The 7,781-nt window shown below is 40.5% G+C and overlaps 1 long non-coding RNA gene across 1 annotated transcript; it reads left to right on the top strand.

The window, feature by feature from the left end:
• Positions 1 to 4,484: 4,484 nt before the first annotated feature.
• Positions 4,485 to 5,572, top strand: LOC135298191 (uncharacterized). Its single transcript, XR_010360191.1, has 4 exons — positions 4,485 to 4,608; positions 4,817 to 4,909; positions 5,007 to 5,181; positions 5,276 to 5,572. It is a non-coding gene; the product is annotated as an uncharacterized LOC135298191 (long non-coding RNA).
• The last annotated feature ends 2,209 nt before the right edge of the window (positions 5,573 to 7,781 follow it).

The following is a 7,781-nucleotide window of genomic DNA, read 5'->3' as shown; positions in this document are numbered from 1 at the left end:
TCACTCTGAAAAATACCATGATGGAAAAGGACTCGGGACTTATCTTGAACATCCCATCTTGCATTAACAGGGAGAATGGTAAACCAGGGGCAGGTAGATTCCCAATCTTTGCTCCTGTTGCTTTTACCAGGTAGTAAAGGCAATCTTTACAAAGAGAGGACCCACTGGAGATACATGAGAATTAAGATCATCATGCACTGGGACTGAACAGCTCAGATTCAAATTGAAACTAATGCAAGTTTTCAAGGCACAGCTATAGGTAAAGATCATAGTGAAATGGGATCCGTACACTTTAATACTGGCTTGCAGGATGAGCCAAGCTACTGCTTGACAGCAGGGTTTATGCCTTACACTGCTTAATCCTTCACTAACATGGAAAGGGTCATGGACTTGCTTCCTGTCTTTAGGGTGTTGCCATTGTCAATGGATTAAGACAACAAAAACAAGTAAAATGATAAAAAAAGGGGAAAAAAGAAAGAAAAAAGAAGAGGAGTTTTCCTGGCAATGCTCAGATCCTTTAGAAACCATCCTTCCAAATTTCTCTTTGATCTTAATTTTGTTTGCTTTATATGTTTTTGAGGGCTCTCTGATGTAACAAACCTTTATTCTGTGCTTGCATCCAGCTACAGCTTTGCGAAGAAAAGCTTTGTTCTTCTCCAATATTGGAAGATTTTTGATTGCTGGCCTACCCCATTATTCATCTCTGAATAAAGCTATCAGATCTCATTGTTTCCTGACTTCCTGTGATGTGCATCAGGAATATTTCCAAAGATACAACATTCTAATATTGAACTAAGCAAAAGGAGTCCCAGACCTAGCATGTTTCCTTGAATCTACTTCAAGATGAGGAAACTTTGTTTTTTCTTCAGTTTTGATTGTCCTTCTGCAATGAATCTAAACCAAAAAATTGTTTTCTTAGGCAATTTTAGCTGGCATTCAGTTACTACTCTACAGGGAGCTATGGTGTGGGTAGGCAAGGTATTGTGTCACCACTGCAGATAAAAAAGAACATAGTAATATTTTTTATATTGTTGGCTCTAAGATTTTACCGGTCTTATAGTACCAGTGATTGAAAATGTCTTACATGCTGGCATTGCTCACTGTAATGCTCTCTAACTCTCTCCTGTTGAACCATGCAAAGCAGATGACTGGAAGTGATTAAAGTCTTCATCTGCCCTCCAGCCCCAGTGGTGTTGTTCAGGCAAGAGGTTCTGAGCCCTTTCAAGCCCACCACACATTCCCTAAATTGGAGACTTTTGAGGAATAAACTCTCATTTTTAGCACAAAGCCACTGGATGCCAAGAACTGCCATTGTGCAAATGACATGCCCCAAGACTCATTTCAGTATTGAGACCCCAAATCCCCCATTTCCTGTTGACTCTCATTGCTTAAGCTAATATCATTCAGCCTACTCTTTCAACTGGTTAGAAGGGCTTAGTCAAAACTCTCTGCAGTCAGAGGAACATAGTGCACATGTGTAACAGTAGAAATTGTTGGCTCAGAGCATATTCATTTGTTGTGTGTAACGCAGTAATAAAAAACAAATGCAGAGACTTCATTTTATATATAATAAAAATACAGCAATATTTTATGTGTCTCATTTTAGCAGCCTGTTTTTAAATAACAACCCTATTTTTTTTCCAATTGCAAATCCTCAAACAGAGGAGCAAAACATAAAAGTATTTTTAGTTTATGGGCTAAATGTCCAGCCCAGCAGTTTGCTAGTAATATATGTATACTGATAATAACCACAACTAGCAGGGGAGGCAATGCAGCCTCAGTTATTTCTCTCTGCTCTGCAAGAACATACTCCTCTCATTAAGAATTTAGATGTCAGCCAGGATTGCTAACTGCATTGGTTCACACTTCCCTGAAGAGAAGCAAAATGGCAGATTGTTCTTTGAAATACCACAAAGCCTTTCTGAACACCACAGCTTGACTGCTCAGGGAACTGAGGCAGAAGCACTGAAAGTTTAAAAACAACTCTCTGAAAAAGAGAAATTAATCAAGAAGCAGGTTACTGTTGGAAATGTGTAATTTTGAAAAAGATACAATTCTGAGCACATAGGATAGTTGGTCTTTATCCAGAGAATGGCATCAATACCAGGAGACCTCCTGAACTTGTAGAGACGACTGAGAGGGGACCACATCAGTGTCCGTGTCTGAAGGTGGGGAAGTCAAAAGGGTGAACATTACTCAGTGGTGCCAGGCAATAGGACAAGGACAATGGGCACAAACTGATACACAGGATGTTCCACCTGAACGTGAAAAAGAAATTCTTTACAGCGAAGTGACTAAGCACTGGAATAGGTTGTCCAGAGAGGCTGTGGAGTCTCACTTACTGGAGATACTAAGAACTGTCCTGGTACAATCCTGTGCCATGTGCTCTGGGATGACCCTGACTGAGCAGGGAGGTGGGACCAGATGACCAACTGTGGTGCCTTCCAACCTTCCTAGGACATTTGTTTTTATCTCCTGAGAGTGCACCCGTCCCTGCAGAGCTCAGCGTGGGTCTGACCCAGGGCTGCCTGCTGCCAGCAGGAGTCCCTCCCAGCCAGCTCCAGGCAGAGCCAAGACACAGGGTTCCTTGAAACATGGGCAGACACATCCAGCAGCCCCGACAGGCAAGTAAAATATCTGTTCTGCTTTAAGTAAAATGTTGAGGGTGCTATGTGCAATGAATGTACTGTGAGTGAAGTGCCACTGGAGATGTTAGCCCCGAGATGCAAAAAAATTAAGAAAATTTAGTGTTAAAGTGTGCCACAGCAACATTTTTATACTTTCAAACTGAATTTTCAATTTTCACAGGCACTGTCCAAAACATCTTGGCATCATTCTGGTAAAATCTGTACTGAAATACAATATCTGTCCTGGAAGCAGATGGGCTTAACACCCTCAAAAATGAATTTTTCAGCAGGGCCAGATCCCAGCTCTCCCTATCTTACTCCTGAATCACATAAACTTGACATTACAATACCTTTTTTCTTCACACCAGCCCCCATGTAGTTGCTGAATTTCAATTAGGATGCATTTTAGGAAAACATAAAAAATTGGAAAGGAATAATCATCATCCTCTAAAACAGGCACAGCATTTCCTAGAGAGGTTGAATTGGGAGAATTGCCACTGGGCAGCCCTTTTGGTTTTCCCCAGAGGGTCTGGAGTGAGCAGGATGTATTGTTTCCCTCTGGTTTTTAGAGGTGAAGACAAATTAGCCTTTGCTTCTGACAAATTAGCTTCTTGTTTTCAATAACAAAGTCTCCTAATTGAAAACGTAAACGCCAATTTGAAAATCCCTTGTTTTTTCACACTTTTCTTCTATCTTATTTGTGCATCTTCATCATCTTTGAAAAGCATTTATGGGAAAGTGAGACAGCCTCAAAATCTCCCATTAAAATAATGATAATCACTGCTGAGAGGCATGACTTTACAGGTGGTGACAGACAAATGTATTCAGAATAGCAGACAGAAAACAGTTTTTACCACCAGCCTGACTCTTTTCCCTATTGTGTATTTTTGGTAGCAATGAAGTTGTCCTGTTTATACAGAGGGGAGTGTCCTGGAATAAAAGACTGGCTGGGCAAAGTGGGAAAATATTGGTGGATCTCTCACTAGGAAAAGTGAGAGATTTTTTCTTTTTTTTTTCTTTTTTTTTAAATTTATTATTTTTATTTACCTTATTTTCACTCACTTAAGTGTCAATACCAACAGAGCTGTGCGCTACACAGTGAGCCATAGTTAGGAATCACTGCCAGGCCCAGCAATCACAGGGCTCACTGCCTTTTACTTCTCTCCCCAGCACAATGCCAGCTCCTGACTTCTGATTGTTGCTTCAAGAAAAGGGTCTGAGAAGGCTCTGCTGAAGTCTGGTTTGCCAATAAATGTCCGAGAAATCTTCCAAAAAGCGAAGCAAGAGAAGTGTGTGCTCTCCCTGCAGTAGTTTGCTTGGTGTGGGGAGATAGGGAACTCTGAGGAACCATGGCACATCTTCTCTTCCTGTTTTCTTTGGGCCCTGGAAAACTCTCTCTAATTAGGCAGTTGCACTGCCCCTGAGGAACAATGAACAAACAAGCCAATTAGCCCCAATTCATTGCAAAGCTTGAAGTCCACCCACAGCAGCACTTTTCAGAGCAAATTTCCTAACTGGTGGCTTTATTTTGTTACCATTTTTACTGCCATCTAATTGAAGCCACTGATGGCCAATTGCTTCATTTATCATCAAGTTTACAGGCCACACACTGCAATACTAATTAGAAGCCAGACATTGTGCTTCAGCCTCCCTTTGAAATACTGCTGGCATTTACATGTAATGCCAATTCATTAGGTTTCAAAGAAACTGAGACAGTGGGAATGAGATTATTTCTCAAAACCAGTACTGAGATTAGGCAGGCCCAGATTGCACTCTAACACAGCTATTTTAAATTTATTGGGAAAGGGGGTGGAGGATAATTAGCAGTTTCCCCTCCTCCCCCCCAATTTCTGACACCACCAAGAGCAAACCCAAAACCCACATAATCAATCTTGTATAAACTCCAGTAGTGAGCTCTGCTCTGTGTGCAGTTCTCACCCAGACTGATTTTCACAGGGAAGTGGTGAATTTTGCACTTGAGGTGAGAAATACTGCCCTAAGGATTTAAATCTGACAAGTGCCAAGGTCTTGTGAAGGTTCCTCTGTTTGGCGTAGAAAGAGGGGAAGGCAGACCTCAGCTTTCTCCATGCATTGGTCGAACAATAAATCACCAGAAGCCTGCAGACATTTGGCAGAGCTGCAAAGAATTGTTATTTTAACTGAAATCTGATAGATTTTCTACTTCTAAGGCATTTTCAGATAAATACCTCCAATTTGGAGCCAGCTTCACTCAGCTTGCATAGGTTTCTCTACCAGCTTCACTGGGGCTACCCTGGACTGAGGTATGCAGAACCCAGCTCTGGGCAAGAAAAAAGCTTATTTTTTTCTTGTTGTTTGATATTCTCATATTGCAACTATTCCCTTCCTTCCCCTTTTTAGGTCCCCTACATCCTGACGGCCTCATTTCTCCCTAAATAAACTTGAAGCACAGAAGCAAAATGCATTTGTTGCCTGGGAAACACACAATTCAGTATATGAGGTGGCCATCCTAAGAGAGCCATAGACCTCCAAGGAAGATTTTATACCAATAACTGTAACCAACCAGAAGTACCAGGTTAGTATAACATTCCCCACTACTTGGTTGTTACTTTTTGAAATGTTTGACGAGTCCCTCATTATAGCCCATGATTTATTTCTGTTTTATGCAGAGTCTTGGTCTTCATTTCAGAAATGTTTTACTATAACAGTGAGAGAATGTGACAGAATTTCAGGAGAGAGCAAAAAGCACTGCCTAAGGATTACTGGTAAACTCCTCACTGTATCATCACTGTCTCATTAGCTCCACTTTTTCACTTTGATTCACTGACTGTTTTCTGCAACACGCTGCTCCTTTGAATCACTTACCTCCTTAGGCTTCTAAATGCCAGTAAATATATTGCAAAAACATATGAGATTCTGGCACTGACAGTAGGCTATCAACAACCAACCCCCTTTCTCTCAGGAAAATATTCACACCTCTGCTTTCCTAGAACTACAAGGAGGGGTGTGCTTCCTTGGGGAGACTGACTGAGCATGCTCCAAGAAACACTCCAGCACTTCACATATGGGGTTATTTTCCAGTTAATTTATGATGACTCCTAAAGATCCCAGCAATGATCATTTTTCTTCTTGGCAAACAAGGAAACTATTATTAGCAGGGCAATAACATTATATATTTTCTCAGATATGAATCTAGGGGCATACATTAAATTCAGTCATAGCAATCCATTGTAGCACAAACTCTGCAAGTATCTTGTGTGATGCATCAGGAAAGCAAACACTGTATCAACACATGATTTTATATTTATCAAGGATTTCTTCCAGCTGGTTCACAGTGCTTGCTATAACAAAAACAAAGCAAAAAAGGGACAACATAAGAGTCAATCACAATCCCTCAGACAACAGCACTAGAAACAAAAGAAAATGCTGAGAGCCGTGTCCTTGTGATAGAGAACCTTGAAATAGTCAAAGTCAGAAGCTAGGGTAACTGTACCAAGAACTTAGTCCCAAGATAAAGTTTACAATGGGTTTAAAAGCTGATCCAGATCTGTGGTTAAAGGATCTTATGTAAGGACTTGTCCTGGTTGAATGAGGCATTTTCTGTACTGGGAACAGGAGATCCTCAAATGGATCCCTTTACAGGGCTGCCTCCAGCTTTCTTTATCAGTGAGCAGCTTTTCCTCTATGTTTTCTTCAAATAAGAGCCAGCTCTAATACTTTTGGATATTTTTGTGTCTGTGTGTATTATTGCCACAAGGCCTCAGAGAGACTATATCTCAGCCAAAAGCAAGGCTGAGGTGACACCTACACAGCAGCACAGCCAGGAAAAAAGAAATGTTTAATGCTGTGCAGTACTCACAGATATACTGGCCAGTACAGGCAACAACACCTTTAAAACACACAGCATTAAGCATCACTTTGTGATATAAAAGCAGTTTTCCCAAAAAATCAACAGTCCCTTCATTTTTTGGACTATCTTTTCAACAGGGTGCATAAAGAAGTTTTAAAATAAACAACTGATGAGCTTTATCAACAGAACAGAGACCTAACCTACCCTGTTTTCTTGAGCCTGAATGAGGTTACTGCTTTAACATTCTTCTCCAGCATCCAAGCTCCATGCTGTAACTTGATCCCTGCAGTGACAGTAAGAAAAGCAGCCTACGTTGCTGCAGAAGAAAAATAAACCAGAAAAATAAACCAGCAATTAGCAAGTTCCTATATGTTTCCTGTTTATATAATATAACCTTTTTGCAGGGAAAAAGCCCGGAAGAAACTGATAGGCCTGGAAAAGATTTATAATAAAGGTTATTTGAAATACCCACCAATGCAGCTAGACTTGTTTCCTCTATTTAGAATGTAAAAGGATGGATTTAACTGTGGCATTAAATAGCCAGGACTGGCTAGAGATGGCTTTAGGGAGGACTTTCAATAGCTGTCTCCTGTGGGAAAGCTGGTTTGCACTACTAGGATAAAGTAGAGATATTTCCCACCACTACTTTATTTGAGATTTATATTATTTGTATTTATATTATTTATATTATTATTTATATTATTTATATTATTTATATTATTTATATTTCCCATAACTACTTTATTTGAGAAAGACTATATGCAAAGTCTGTACACTTCATCATGCATTAGAGATTGCCATTTTTGAACATGAGAGTAGTGAAAGAAACTGTTGATTGGCTGCTGCTCATTTTTTTAGGAACCTCAAGGTAATACTCTCCTGTGCCTGTCTTGCTACATCTTCAAGATGAGAAGTTGTACTTGATCTTCAATGAACACTACCGCACATTTAGCCACTTGACTTCCAGGCTTGAGCATCTCACGAAACAACTAAACTGTGCTTGTTCTTGCACAGAATACTATGTTCCAAGGCCTTCAATGATACCCATTATCAATTACAGGTCTCAGAATTTAGGGTTCCCCCCCCTCTATTTTTTATGGAGTCTTAGACAAACTGCTAACCTATTGAGACACTCAGTACTGAGTCCTTTCCCCTTTGTCCCAGTCATGTTTGGTAGTTTTAGTTTTACTCTTCTCTCTGAGCAAAGCTGGAATCGAGAAAGCGAGTTTTTGTTTCAGGACACGTAGGAACCAGAAGAGGAGCTGAGGCAGCTCCTGCCTCTCTAGGTGGAGCAGCAGGAGCAGAGTGTGCATGGGCAGACTGCA

The sequence above is a fragment of the Passer domesticus genome, chromosome 3 (assembly GCF_036417665.1).
Source record: "Passer domesticus isolate bPasDom1 chromosome 3, bPasDom1.hap1, whole genome shotgun sequence".
NCBI classification, from domain to species: domain Eukaryota; kingdom Metazoa; phylum Chordata; class Aves; order Passeriformes; family Passeridae; genus Passer; species Passer domesticus.
The sequence above is the reverse complement of the archived record's forward strand: the minus strand, read 5'-3'. Positions and strand labels throughout refer to the sequence as shown.